The sequence below is a fragment of the Octopus bimaculoides genome, chromosome 2, assembly GCF_046866305.1.
Source record: "Octopus bimaculoides isolate indiv1 chromosome 2, ASM4686630v1, whole genome shotgun sequence".
Lineage (NCBI taxonomy): Eukaryota > Metazoa > Mollusca > Cephalopoda > Octopoda > Octopodidae > Octopus > Octopus bimaculoides.
The window spans coordinates 132,311,778-132,328,578 of NC_142929.1; the positions used below are offsets into that span (position 1 = coordinate 132,311,778).

Genomic DNA, 16,801 nt, shown 5'->3' on the forward strand with positions numbered 1-16,801 from the left:
ATGTCTAAGTGTAAGCATATATCTATGTAAGGATGAAGTTGTGTATACATATATACGTGTGTTTGTGTGTGTGTGTATATATATATATATATGTATATGCGTATGTTTGTATGTAAATGTGTGTATGGGCACACATATGTGTGTGTGTATACACATGTCTGTGTGAGTTCTATCTATTGTGAAAATGTGGTTGCGTGTATTTTGTATTTCATTATATATATATATATATATATATATATATATATATATATTCCTCTATTTATATGAGTTGAAAGCTTGTGTAGAACCAGCCACACTTTTTTGAAGTGATGATTGTAAGAATATGGTCCACAGATGTGCCACAATACCAAGTACAAAACACCACAGGCTTTTTCTTCAGATGTTTCCATCTCCTAGACAAGCCGCTATAAACATGCTGAAGAGCGTATTCTACCCTATAAATCAGAGTTCGCTGATAGTACAGCCCTGTTAAGGAGACCCTCTGCAACCAAAGACCTGATTTTATATCAGTTTCCTTCTCCTTGCCTTGACCACGGTTGAGGAGCCCCATCTTCCCCCTAATATCTGGAATTAAATACATGAAATTCATATTAAAAAAATATATATACATATACACATAATTGGATGGCCGTTGAGTACTGCTGAATTCCTCCACCCTTTTGGCAGGTTCAATTTTTCGTCCCGTAGAGTATCCATAAGCAATCACCCTCCTCACCAAGCAAGCTTAATAGGGGTGCCAGTTTAGTCACCGACGATCCGCCCATGTAACAGGTTGTACTGGGTTACATGTTACCAGTAGCGAACAAGAGCGACTAATTGCACTCTAGCGACCTGACTATTAGATAGATACATAGATAGATATGTACGTGTTTCTCTGTGTATGCATATACATGTGTGTGTGTGTGTGTGTGTGTATATATATGTGTTTGTGTATATGTGTGTGTATATATATATGTGTTTGTGTATATGTATGTATATGTGTGTGTGTGTATATATACACACACACATATACCCCAGGCATTTGCCCACACACCCACCTTTAGCTGCATTTTCGCACGGGCGTATGTGTTTGTATGTGGATAGACGAACATGAACTTAACTAACACAATTTTAGTTCATTTAAGCAATATATTAAATCAGTGAGTGCACAAGGACTAAACTGCAACTTATTTTCATACACAATGTATAGTAGTCATTGACATCACGAGTGGTTGCTATATAAATAGCATTTATATCGACCAAGGATGGACAAAGAAATGAAGAAGTCTCTTTATATATGAACCAAGAATAATAATAATAATAATGTGTTAGGGAAAAAGACTTACAGATTGCTGCACTGAATGCTTATAGTAAATTGGAATGCTCACTGACATACCAAGAACATATTCGAGATAAAGAAACAGCCAGACAACTGTTTAAAATTTTGACTCGAGGCCTTTGAATTGGTTATCTATACTTATTTTAAAAGCCCGAAAGGATGAAATCCAAAGTAAAACTCGGCAAAATTTGAACCCAGAATGTCAAGAGTCGAAAGAAATACTGCTAAACATTTTGTCCGACGCACTAGTGATTCTGCCAACTGGATACATTAGAGGTGGAGTGATAAGAGAAAGAAAGAGAAAATATTGAAGTCGTAGCAAGAATACAGACAGACAGACATAAATTTTATTGTTAAAGCAATAACGATGATTTCCTTAGTAAACTTGACTTTTTTTTTGTTGATATTGACGTACAACCCTGAGCACTGACTGAACTATAACAGGAACCCCACCCACAAAAAGAAAGGATATTAGAATACAAAACATTCTATGTCCATACGATCTTTTTTTTTTTTTCTTTTTTTTTTAACAGGATGCTGGATAGGTTTCAAACGTTTTAAGCCGTCCTAATATAGATTTTAAATATTGGCATAAAGCCAGTAATTTCAGAGGGGAATTTCAATTACATAGAGATCCTAGTGCACCACTAGTACTTGTAGTCTCGGCCCGAAGAGGATTAAGGACAAAGTCGACCTCAGCGGAACTTGAACTCAAAGCGGAAGGACAGACGAAATGTAGCTAATCTCTTTTATCCAATATGCTGATAATTGTCAGCTCACCGCCTTAAACCGTCTTGCTATTAGAGACCATATTAATTTGAGCCCCTTTCGTTCACCAACAACAATCATTAACGTAAATTCTTTCTCGTTAGTACACAATGTTTCTTTAAATATTGAGTCTCTAAGTGTGTGGACACACTAAAAAAAAAAGTAACATTACACCCCACAAGCAAAACCATAAGGGCACACAGCAAAGATACATGATCATACATAGATAAAGAATGTGATTTTTGTTTACTCACCTATGTTTAACACAAACCAACGAGGGAGCTAAAGACCCATCATACCATCTACCAGAATAGCAGCCGAATCACCCTATCGTTAAAAACAGGACATATTGGATGATGTAGCACCATGTAAAGTACATCTGAAAATAAGAATGGATAGTCAGGGTATCAAAAGCGGATTTGGGATAAAGCAACTGCAAGGTGTTCCAAACAGGGACAGAGGATCTATAAATATGAACAAATATATGCGTGTTAGTGTCTGTAAGTATTCATATATATGTGGGGGTGAATGCATACAGATTTAAACGTATGAAGCATGTTATATATATATATATATATATGGAAAGAAGGAGAATGACATGAACTGTTAGTCAATAAATACAATTCCAATTATGTGTTGAGTGGTACTTTGTTCACTCGTAGAAATTATATATACAAGCAGATATACGTCTTAGAGATCCACATAGATTTCCAAAATCCAGTTGCTAAGTAACTAATATACTGAGTAGAATTACCATTTATCAGCTACAGAGCAAATGTCGGAGAAACAATGATAAACATGAATTTATAATAAAGTTCCTACGGGCGTTTCACCATTACATATATATATATATATATATATATACTTCTATTTGTTTGTCATTTGACTGCGGTCATGCTAGATCACTGTCTTCAGACGAACAAATCTACCCCAGGGCTTATTCTTTGTAAGACTAGTACTTATTCTATCGGCCCTTTTTGCCGAACCGCTAGGTTACGGGGATGTAAACACACCAGCATCGGTTAAGCGATGGTAAATGAAAAGCAGATTATATATATATATATATATATATATATATATATATATATATATATATAAAGTATGACTTACTAAATTTTGAATAGTTCCTGGCGCAGATTTACAAAGGGAAGAGTATAGTTAACCAAATTTACAAAATGGAATTTTGAAAATTTATTTTGATCGATTTAAGCTTCGAACTTAGTAACGCAAATGTACCTAAGTTAAATGCTACAAAATATTTTGCTCGGCGCTTTACCAATTCTACCACCCGCGTTTCTTAACTACGTATAAATATTGACGTACAGAGGTATCAAACTGTTAAAATAGAAATATATCTGTTTGTCTGCTTGTTTATATATGCGTGCGTATCTTCTTATACGAAGACTGTGTGGGCTTAGGGCGGGACTAGTTGGGGTGGGCTTGTGTGTGTATGTGTTTGATATGTATATATCTTATCTTTCACTGGTGTCAGTCATTAAACAGTGGCCATGCGGGGGCACCGCCTTAAAAATATATTTATAGAATATATAAGCATATATATATATATATATATATATATATATATATATACATACATGCATATATATATATGTATGCATATCTATATACATATATATCCCACATATAAATGCATTTATATGTATGTTCTTGGGAAGAAAGACATTGAATATGTCAAATAAATGGGGCAGAGAATGTTATCAAATATCTGAATGTTTATTATTATTATTATTATTATTAGTAGTAGTAGTAGTAGTAGTATTTCAAGCAATATAAACAGGTAGGTCAGACAGAAAATGATAAATGACTTACATAGGGGTGCGGCGATAAAGCTGGCATGAAGCCGGTTGCAAAAATGGAAAAGGGAAATAGTTCAATAAAGGAAGACCTGGGTGCGGTAAATTAATAGCTAGATCAGCAAATGTTAGTCGAAAGGTAAATTGAGCAACAATACTCGAACAAGCAAACACGTATTTCTTTAAGATGTTCGTAAATCAAAATGTATGTAGACAATTCTGTGTTTGTCCAGCCGTTGTCTGACCCAAATGCGTTCATTGACTGCTTCAGCAACAAAGTGACCCCCCCCCCCTCAATGTATGCCACAAAAGTTTTCTCAAGAAAATGGAGAAACTGCTGTTGCTGAGTAAGCTAGATCCTTTACAAAATTACCACCCACGGATCTAAACGATACACTACCAAATGATCTCCGCTTCTACACCCAAATTTTGATTATCATTCGATTACCACGTAGGTCTTAATTTCCGTTGCCGCTTGCTTTGTGGCTGCCTGAACCTTTAGGCCTTTATAATCCCATATTCGCGCGCGCGCGGTGTGTGTGTGTGTGTGTGTGTGTGTGTGTGTGTGTGTGTGTGTGTGTGTGTGTGTGTGTGTGTGTGTGTGTGTGTGTGTGTGTTATCCCTGCATATTTATGTGTATTAATGTATACATGCACAGGTTAGAGAGGGAGTTTTTTGTTGTGCAATCAGATGCATGCAATTGTGTTCGAGTTTTCTTTATCTTTTATATTTTATTCAAATATTTCCAACATAATGAAAACTGATATCTAATAAAGTGACCGCTATTTCTTTTGTCAAAAGGCAGACTGGAATACGGTGCTAAGGTGAAAAAACATTGAAATGCTTCACATATTTTCACATTAACTTCGAAATGCCTTTTACATATATAATTTTTAAATGTGTACGTAAGTGGTTAATATACGAAATCTTAAACTTCGTTAAAGGCGTATATTTAATAGTGTTCAGTTAAATTATTAAAAAAAAAAAAAAAGCTCCACGCTAACGAATGATGATAGGCAGATAATATCTAATTAGCATCATGCACGCACTCTCTCTCTCTCTCTCCCTCTCTCTCTTCCTCACATACACTATCTTCTTTCTTACTCTCTCCCCTTCTCCCCTTCTCTCGCTTTATATATACTTATAGACATATATATATATATATATGCACAGACGTGGCTCTGGTGAGGAGCTTTCTTCCCAACCACATGGTTCTGGGTTCAGTCCCACTGTGTGACCCCTTGGACAAGTGTCTTCTATAGCCTCGAACCGACCAGAACCTTGTAAGTGGATTTGGTAGCTGGAAACTGAAAGAAGCCCGTCGTATAATATGTGTCTGTGTTTGTACCCTTACCACCACTTGACAACAGGTGCTTGAATGTTTACGTCCCAGTAACTTAGCGATTCGGCATTAGAGAACGATAGAATATGTACCCGGTTTTTAAAAAAATAAGTCCTGAAGTTAATACATTCGACTAAAGGTTCTGCAAAACAGTGCCCCAGCATGGCCGCAGTCTAATGAGGGAAACAAAAGCTAGAGGATATATATATGTATATATATATGTATATATATATATATATATATATATCAGGAAATATTGGAGCATAGATTTTTAATAAACCTAAACTTGAAATGTGTTTGTTCAGATGATGGTACATCGGTTCCCTATTTGTTTTTTTTTCTGGAGTTTAGACACACAACTTCTTTATAAGATAGCGACGACCATTAGAGATGATGTGCAAACTACTTGCAGTCAAGACCATGAAGTGATTCTTATTTCCGATTGAAGCCATTCCTCATCAGCCATGAGCTAATAAATAAGGAATATCACACTTCCCGTTTTTCTTTTCGTTTGAAAATTATAGCATTTGTATCTAACGAAATCAAATTTTACTTTTAATAAAGTTAACGAACGTTTCAGTAAACGTGATCGTGAAACATTACGAGTAAAGAAAGTAATTCAAAGTTTTTATTTACGATTGGTTAACGAAAACAGCAATACTTTCGAGTATCGGCGGATGCTATGGTCTGAATTTCTGAGAGATTCTGCAGTGTTAGCTTTAAGCCCCTGTTAAAATCATTCTTCCTTGAAGATGTGAATGTTACAGTGCTTTCTTTCCCTTGATATTTAATACTTAATCAATCATGTATGCAAACACATTCACGAAACACTCGAACAACACAGATACACAGACAAGTGTACAAATACACGCAAACAGACACGCACACGCGCGCTCACAAAACACGCACATAAAGCTCGTATAGAGAAACAACACGATGATTAAACGTAAACAAATTTATAGAAAGTTATATTCACATTCACGTTGCAAAATAGACAACACGCGTACATATGCATTTACGTTTGTCCCTATTCCATCCTCAATCATGCTGCTCTGTTTTTCCATATCTTTTTTACATTCTTTCTATCATAATTAAAAAACTAATTATTGTCGTTTGCTTATTCAAGATTACAGAACTCATTAGTGGTTACGTTCCTCTGTTTTCTACAATATACTCCCTAAATTAGAAAAATATTCCGTATCACTAAATATTTTTATCTATATTTCTCTGAGATAAAGTTAATGTAATCTTTAGTCATATTTTCTTCTGTTGGCGTAATTCTACACTATTTACCCTTCCGAAAGCAATGCATGGTGTAAATATTTGAAAACTATTTCGGTCGCATAGGTCTATTAATCATTTACATAACGTTAGTCACTTGGCAGTCATCTTGGGAATTAGAGCCCTTTGACCCTTATCTAGAGAAAAAAAATACAGCAAAATTTACTCCTGTACTGTAAATAAAGGAATGACAGAATACCAATATGTTGTATCGGCAAAATGTTGGACCGCAACATGGTGGAATACCAGGATTCAGTGAAACACAATGTTCTTTTCTACTCTAGGCATAAGGCCCAAAATTTTGGGGGAGGGGACCAGTATATTAGATCGACCCCAGTGCGCAACTGGTACTTAGTTTATCGAACCTGAAAGGATGAAAAGTAAAGTCAACCTCGGCGGAATTTGAACTCAGTACGTAAAGACAGGCGAAATACCGCTAAACATTTCGCGCGGGGTGCTTAACGTTTCTGCCAGCTCGCCGCCTTAAATATTTTTTCTACTCGAGGTACAAGGCTCGAAATTTTGGGGGAAAGGGGCCAATCGATTAAATCTACCCCAGTACGCAACTGGTACTTAATTTATCAACCCCGAAAGGATGAAAGGTAAAGGCAAATGAAGTACCGCTAAGCATTTCACCCGTCGTGCTAACGTTTCTGCCAGCTCTCAGCCTTCAGTGAAACACAATGTGGAACAATGAACATGGCTAGCATATCTTCACACGAAAACCTTGTTCATGACTGACACACTGCTTTTCAATGACTCAATCAAAGGAGAGACAGCCACATCTTTGACTTTTGTAGGGCATCCAAGAGTGATTGAACGAAACTGATGTGCTGATTTGCACTGCCGCAAACCATCTAGATATTGACTTAGCTTTAGAACAGATGCAGTTCGACGGAATTCCTCACAGTTTCGTTTTTATTCATATTTCAGAAGGCTTGGAAGCATCTATTGCTATGCAGAGGACACTTGTCCATTGTACAACAGTATGCGATTGCAAAACAAACTTCTGACATGACCATACCTTTGCTCACCTAACTCTTAATGACAAAGTTTGCTTTGCCGTAAATAGGTAACATTCAAGGATACAGCTTATCTCAATACATCAAATTTCTGAATAATGAAGGACTTTTGCAGTTTATGAAAATGAAATAAGTTTAAATCCGGTTTCGGTCATTGGATAGTTAATGGAAAGTCCCACGGCAAGATCTCCAGCGTTCATTATTCCGTGATACTTTCGGCAATATTCAATAACTGAGAAAAAGATGTTGGATATAGAACGAATCGAGAGTAGTGATAGAGGAGAGGAAACTAGATAGAAGAATTAAGAATGGTTGAGAGAAGCATGCTTTTTGATATTACAAGAATGGTTGAGCGAAGAATGTTTTGACTATAAAAACATGTATTATACAACCAATGAAAAATTATTACAAGCAATGCTACATCCCTATAACAAAGCACTTTGGCAAAAGAGACCGATAGAATAAGTACCAGGCTTTAAAAGTAAGTACAGAATTCGATTTGTTCGATCAGAGCCCTTCAAAGCGGTGCCCCAGTATAACCACCGTTTAAGGACTGAAACAAGTAAAAGTAAGAAGGTACAAGAACTTCACAATATCTAACCCCTTCGTAGAATGTTTATTATGAAAGGAAATAAGTCTAATGATTTTGTGAGCGGCTTGACAGTTGGAGAATTTCTGGGTGTTCTTTTTTTAAGGTTTTCTAAGCAGTTTAGTGTCATAAACGAAGTGAAACGCTTGTAATAAGGAATCGGAAGTTGATTGTGTAGTCGAGACCACTTTTCCATGGTGTTCATCACTTTGTAGTGTTAATGAACTGAATTTAGTAAATAAAATCTTCAGTCTTATGTACTATGAACTCGATATTAAATTGAGCTAATGATCTTCAGAATGTGAGATAGAAAGGAATATACATTTTGTGATATCAAATTATATCAAAAGACTGAACATTCTTCGAAATGTTTTAAGACATATTTTTCAACTCACTTTTATCACCATTGTGATTTGAAGTTGAATTGAATTACTTTTACAACTAAACAATTCAATACATTATCGATGAATTATATTAGGAAACTATATTTAGTACTATACTGATGCTATCATCAGTCATAAGGTACACACAGAAATGCAACTTCGGAAAAATAAAGGACAGTTCCCTGTCATGATTTGAATTCAAAATGAAAACTAAGTGAAACTAAAATGGGTACCGACAGGGTTGTGAGGTTAAAGAGTTTGCTTTGTAAACATATATTTCTAGGCCCGATTCCATTCTATAAGCAAAATATTAGTTTACCAATTAATTAGTGATGAGTCATCAAAAGTGCAGATATAAAAATTAAGCTGTCTACTACTGCTATTGTTTAATTTACAATTGCTTTATATATTAATTGCATATTCTATACTAACGACAGAGGAAGGAAATCGGGTACGTCTTGGGAGGAGAAGTTAACAACCTGCGAAACTTCGTCCTCAAATCTTTTTCTCACATCGAAAGTAACGAATTTCTCCTCGTTTTTAATATATGAATTTGCTGATTCACGATATGTTATATAATAAAATACATATTGTGTAATTAATGAAGTGCCTTCAAATGCACAACTATACAAATCAAACTATCAAACCGGGTTATTTATCATTGATTTATATAGCAGCTCAATATCCTGCACTGTCGACAGAGGAATGAAATCAGATCAATCTTTAAGTAGCGGTCAACAAACTATGAGTCTGGAGACTCTTCGCTCTTTGTCAACACATAGAAAAATATTGGAGGGAAGTTTTTATATTCTTATAATTTCCTTTCACAACTATGTTTTCTAATGCTTGTCTGTGTGCATGTATTTATATTTAAATACAATTATGAATATTCCACAAAAAATCAATTGTACTTCTTAAAGATCAACCAAAAAATCGCAGTAAACGAATAACTTAGAGCAATATAATAGAATGAATGCAGATAAATGTTGAGCAACATAGATGTATTTTATACAAAATTACATGCTGAGCAGATGAGACCGCGTTGAGAAAGTTCGGTTTATGAAATGGCCATTAATTAGATATGTTGCACTAGATGTCATCATAGAAAATCGGTTTCTGGTGTTGCATTGAAATTCTCATTTAGAAACCAGACCTTCTTACATCTTTCATCATGACACTGACAGTTCCTGAATGATACACACATTTTCATATATCCGTAGGTTGAGAAGATTTTAAAAATTTAGTGCAGAAAATACATTTACTGAATATGAAATGCTGAAACAGATATATGCCTTTTCGCTTTTATGCGCATATATTTCTCACGCTCTGCACAATGTCTGAAACTGTAATTTGTTGCAAAGTCTGTGCTTCTAAGATGTCCTAAATGATATAAAATTCAGACTATACTAAAATAAGATATATAATCTGCTTGCCATAGTTCCATGCTGATTATGAATGTATGCCCTAATAGCTGTGTTGCCAATAAATGTAAACTACTAATGAAATTTGATATACCAACACATATCTCTATAAACAAACTAGTCATTTTTCTTTACCCCACCCGAAGATGAGAGTGTTAGGATTAAGAGATGCAAATTCTCATAGTACTGGTTTGCTGAGCTGCTTTCAATCTGCAAAAATTGGTGTCAAAGTCACTTGTTGAGATATCCAGTAAATTTTGGTGGCTGTAAGACTGACATATAATACGTAAGCGGAGTAGCAATAAAGGGAGTACGTTTATTCTAGTGATCATGTGCTAGATTTAATAACTAAAAGAAATATTTGGGTGTGTCATGCAGACATAAAACATCCTTGCAAGATGTGCATAAAGGAAATAGTAACCTTTCATTGTATACATCAGGGTAAGTCCGTGTGTCTTTAACACACCACCCACTGCGACAAACGTGCTCGTGTGAATTTGACGCCTTCCACCACAATATTTTATCTTCGTAAGGCTTCGTGTTCTCACGGATCAGTCGAATTAAATGTCTACTATATGCTCATCTTTGCCTAAATACAGGTAAATATGTGGAGAGCTTCCGAACTGTTCTTATTGTTGATTATATCCAGTTAGCTTTGTCTCTCTTTGTAATCAACCTATGCGTTTAGATGTATTTCTCTGATTGTGAATGGGAGTGGCTAAGTGGATAGGATATTCGGCTCACGATCGTAAGGTCTTGAGTCTGATTCCCAGCGCCGCGTTGCATCCTTGAGCAAGACACTTTATTTCACGTTGCTTCAGTCCACTCTGTTGGCAAAAATGAGTAGTACTTGTATTTCAAAGGGCCAGCCTTGTCACATTATGTATCAAACTGAGAACTACACCAATTCTATGCGTGTCTGTGAAGTGCTCAGTCACTTTCACGTTGATTTCATGAAAAGGCTGTTCTGTGATCGGATCAACTGGAAACCCTCGTCGTCGTAACCGACGGAGTGCCAGTTTGATTTCCCTGATCAGTTAAATATCTCTTCATGTACATATGATTACATTCATACATATATTCGTGTATGATGAAGGCAAATGATACGTCCATGCACTGCAGTCAACAAACTGCCTCACCTCCTAAACTATAGTTGAATATTTTTTTTTTATTTCATGCTAAAAAATTACTGTTTTTTTTATATCCCGCTACACCCCACTGCTCAAATATGATGGCTCTGTTAGCTGTACTCTTTCGGTTAAAGTCTCCATATCTGTTGTCCGTTTTGCATCCAACTCGCAATGCACAAAATAGAAAACGCTTCTAATCTTTCTTTCTTCCCACTATACCAGGCTTAGTACTACGTATAGATGCACTCTAAATGCAAAGATCGGATCTTAAGAAAAATCATACTTGGATCAGAGAAATACATTAAAAGGTGAGATTGTTTTCGCTAACCGAGCATACGTTATATATATATAGATATATAGATATAGATAGATAGATAGATAGATAGATGGACGTGTGTGTCTATGTGTATATACATTCATGCACACAAACACATATGTAAATACAGATAGACAAACATACAGATAGATAGATATTACGGAGAACGGCAGAGATAAGGAAAGACTAGAAAATATAGGAGGGATAGTGCCCACTACTTTTGAGGATTCTCCTGGCTTGGAGAGGTCAGAGTGCTTGTTATCCAGTTTCAATACAAACACAGATCGATAGTGGCTTGAAAACAAGTGGTCGAGAGAATACTGCTCCATGAAAGGAAATCTGATGCAAAATACTCGGAATGTGATATCTAATAAAAGAGACAAAGTAAAGGGTGTCAGCAGGTCTGAACAGGAGCTTTCAGATAGCTGTTTCAGGGGAGAATGTTGTTGCCATACAAAAGGAAGACAGAATAAATAGTGAACCTGTGTCAGTCATTGTTAATAGTGTGTCGGTGCCTGAAAATTTGTCGATCTTGAGTTTCTTTTAGCTTAAATATGAACTATGGTGTTTACGTGTGTAGCAACGTTATCCAAAGGTGGACAAGTACTCAAATAAAACCCAGCAATATTGGGTTTTATTTGAGCTTTATAAACGGATCAGCAAAGCTTTAAAGATTAGTGATGGTGATTTTCTTTGTTTTGTAAGTCATATATATAAGACTGACATGAATGAATCCCCATCAATTGTTTGAGCCAAGAAGGAAGCCTCTGCATAGCAAAACTGAATTACTGAATAATGTATCCCTGAGTAAATCTTTATTTTCTTTAAATCTTTCAATACCCTGAGACGAACTTCGGTCTTCGTATCTTCGGGATTGATATAGTATGAGTTAAGTAATAGAGTCGATTCAATCAATTAATCTCCTTTCGCCAAAATTTCTGGTTTGTGTCTGTTAGGAATAATTATACTTTTTCAGATTTTCCGACAAAGGAACGATGTCACTTAATTCGAGGGTAGAAGTTAGTCGATTATATCGACCTAGTACTTGGTTGAATGAAAAGTAAATTTGAACGCAGTGATTTGAACTCTTTAAAGACACGCAGACACTAATGCAAATCCAAAGGAAGTAAGGGTTCCTAATTTAGAGCCAAGGTCAGCAACTTTAAGGGGTGTCTATACTATTGCCTCTATTATTTGCGTGATGCTTATTCGATAGTATGAAAGAATAAATGGGAAATGTTGGCCTCAGTGGGATCTAAACTCTAGAATATACAACTAAACAACATTAACAACTAGAATATATGCGACATTATTTTCTGATGCTGTAATTCCTGCAAGTCCACCACCCTAAAGAAAGCGTCAATAAATACATTAATGATATATATACAATTTCCTTAATTATCCCTACTTACTAAATATTTACAATTCCTGATGTTTTAAAAAAAGGTAAAGTTCAGAATATTTTTTTCTTTTATATAATATACTGTTGTACACCTTCGAAATAGTTTGCATTACTATTAAATGGGAGGAGAAAACAGAAAATGGGATCAATTCAAGTTCTAATTACCTACTTTGTTTACTGAGGGGTATTTAGATGGGAATGCAAATATTTACTTTTTATCACCTTAATACATTTCGAACAATAATAGAACGCTAATAATCTCGGCAATTCATCCCTCGAATATATAAATGGTTTTCAGCTCAAAGTTCACTTATATGTTTATTCACTAAGGGACACCGATGAAAAAAAAGGGAACACACACACACACACACACACACACACACACACACACACACACACACACATATATGATATATATGTGTTGTGTATGTATATTCATATATATATATATGAATATATGTATGTGTATATCCCTCTTGTTATATATACAAATAGAAGTGTATAAGTGTAGGCGTGAGTGTATATTTAAAATGTGTGTGTGTGTGTGTGTGTGTTTGAAAGATATATAGATTGATAGATAAATAGATAGATCAAAGTTCGCGGGTATATTTTTTCACTCGGGTACTCCAGGTCATAAATATTCCATGACACCTATAGTGACATACCCGCTGCATAGGTGTGTGCGCAGATACGTACACATACGTAGAGATAACGAGCGTTATAGTCCCTCCTTAATGTGTTTATTATCCTATATCTAACTGTAATTTTTTTTTTCTCAGAAGCAACATACATCACTTATTCAAACAAAACTCGATTCTCAAGCATTTGTTTTTGGTGGTTTTTATGGGGTTTTCTTTTCTTTCACATTCTCTTCATTGTAATAATATACACACTGTATTATTCTCATAGCTAAAGGTATATCTTCTCATTGCTCGCTTTCAAAAGGAATGCTTTCAAAGTCAACATAATTATTAGCAAGTTCATGATATCGAAGTCGAACAACAACCACGATTGTTCTACCAGTTTTTACACGCCCAAACTACAACACCTTAACACTCTCACCAGCACCATCGTTGCGGAAAATCTTAATGCCTTCAGTGTCGTGGTTTTCAAACAATACAGATAACAAAAGCGGGAGCAAAACAACATCGCAACTGAACTCCCTTTACATCATAGGTCACTCGCACACGCACACGCACACGCACACACACTCGCTCACATGCACATATAAATATCTTCCATTCAACTGCAACAGCTGTTACGAAGACATCGCGTTCAGTTCCACATATCAGACTTTCACAATAACTTGGCAAATAATACCCCATCTTTTTCCGGAGCATCAAATAATTATCATCACAATACACAACCACACATCGGCGAAGAACGCAAATTACATTTATGCAAAGCTTCAACAATTCACAATAGAATAAGTTCCATCAAGAATCGGAATCACTATTTTCGGAATTCATCAACGCTGCAGCTAACATAAACACTGTTCATACATATATTCGAAATATATTATAGACTCATAAAAAAAAAACTTTCGTACATGACAACACAACTGAAACTTTTGAAAGTTACCAACCCATAAAAAACAGAACACTAAAATTACACATAACTGAAATATAACACAGCATAAACAACTTAGCAAGGAAATAACTAAAAGAAAATGTTGCAGAAAAAAGAATAAAAAACTGGCAAACATCCAGCATAAACAGTAAAACTAACAAATTTTTTATATAGTCATTAGCAATATCCTTTCTACTATAGGCGCAAGACCTAAAATCTGTGGAAGGGGGTAGTCGATTATATTGACCCCAGTACTCAATTTATCGAGCTGGAAGAATGAAAGGCAAAGTAGACCTCAGCCGAATTTGAACTCAGAACGTGGCGACGGCCGAAAGACGGCTAAACATTTAGCCCGGCGTGTTAATGATTCTGCCAGCTCGCTGCCTTAACATATACGTAATGTCAGTATCTTCTTTTCGGGCTTAGCAAGCGACATAGAACATGATGTAACAGTAATAGAATTAGTGATTTCAGTTCTAAATTGAATCCAATTCATGTACATACCCTATACATTGAGAAAGCAAACATCGGAAAATTCATTCTTTGTTGGTTCCTTAGTCTCTGCCTAAAACGACAATATCCTCTATCGTTGATTATAGTGGTTTGATAGAAACTTTAATGCAGCGGACGAAGTTCCTTATGGTATATGAATTCAGATCCTGCCGAGAACAACTTTGCTTTATCTTTTGGAAGTCGAAGAAATAAAGCCAGGAGCTGGATCGTTGTAATCGATTAACTCCCTTCGATTCGTCTCAAAATGACTGGTCCTTTGCCTGTTTTAGAAATGAAATTTCTAGTTTGCCTTTAACGCCCCTTTCACTGAATGCCATCAAAAACTATCATTTTTCATGTGAATGGTGTCCCTGCGATACTCATATAAATAATTCTATTCATCTACACCAATCAAAGTAGACTGTTCTATATTTACTCAGTCCCATCCCACTTACCTAAGTTGATTATAATTTGCTGATGTGGTCACAGTAAGACCAAAAAACTGATTTCAGTTTCCTTCCATATTAATAGTAATTATTGGCTAATATCGTTTTATTATGGAAATTTGTAGTTTAACGAGGGTTGTGACTTGGTAGAATCGTTAGTACGTCGGAGAAACTACCTTGTGAGATTCCTTCCATTCTTTATTTTCTGGGTTCAAATCCTGCCGAGGTCAGATTTGCCTTTCATCCTTTCGATGGTAGACAAAATAAAGAACCGGTCAAATACTGGAGTCGAATATGTCGACCAATCCCGTAACTCAGAATTGCTGACCTTGGGTCTCATTTAGACACTATTATTTTAAATGCAGTGAGCAAGCAAAACCGTATGAGTGTCGGGAAAAAATGCCTTGATAAAATAAATTCAAGCCACTCAAGTTCTGGAGTAGATATTAATAACAAACCGACTCCACGAAATTGTTAGACTTTTTGCCTAAATTAGAAACCGTTATTTCTAGTTTAGCTTTTTAGTGATCCCTACGTTAAATCTCTAAATATGTTAACAATAATTTCCTTGTTAATTTGCATCTAACGCGAAATACGAGTTTATAACGAATCAATCTTAAATGTCAACGAATTGTTAACTGCAATTACGGAAGAAAGGAATCCTGGGAAACAGGAAACTTTCTGTTGCTCTCATCTTGAAATATAGAGTATTGTAATGATAATGTTAATTGATGTTTTATTACTATTATTTGCTGAACCTTACTGCTAGAAGCATAGAATACATTGGTGACCGGACGTCACAATTTTTGTAGATAAGGTATTAATAGGGTAATGTGGATTCATGAGATAAGTAATCTAATATTTTGAGCTTTATTTGTTTATTTCTTTATTTCATATGTTATTTTAGTGAACAATACATTCTTTGGTTACACATTTGCCAGTGGGGCAATCTTTGGTTCACTGCCTTTCTGACAACAAGAGGATGTCTATAACTCGGTGAGGAAGAAATATGGTAAACGCTCGCTCGAAGGCCATCATTTTTTTTTTTTTTTTAGTTCACTCGCTGATACATATACACACACGCATTTACACATACCCACACATTTATATAAATATATACATGTATGTGCGCCTGTATGTGCGCACGACATGCTTCTGCTCAATATATGCCCCTTTAATTTTTCACAAGGCAATGACCAATCCAGATCTACGGTAAAAGTTACATACCCAAGGTGCTGCTTACTAGGGACCGCAAGTAAAATGGTGCTGTTGTGAAGCAAATTTCTTAAGCACATACTTATGGCGTTTTTACATACATTTTACCGATGAAAATTACGAGCTAAACAGTAAGGTCCACGGTTGCTTATATGAAGGCAAGATATTACAGCTATTAAATTACGGTACTTCTGCATATATTAAGTCTTTGAACTTCATAAAAAATTGTTTAGAAATGTAAGAGTGCCAGCGATAATTCGTGCACTAGGCTGGCTGTGAGGCACGAAGTTTGC

At 35.6% G+C, this 16,801-nt stretch overlaps 1 long non-coding RNA gene across 1 annotated transcript in view; it reads left to right on the top strand.

Annotated features, from left to right (window-relative positions):
* Positions 1–16,801, top strand: part of LOC149137235 (uncharacterized) — a 112,449-nt gene that overhangs the window by 12,585 nt on the left and 83,063 nt on the right. The window lies entirely within an intron of this gene.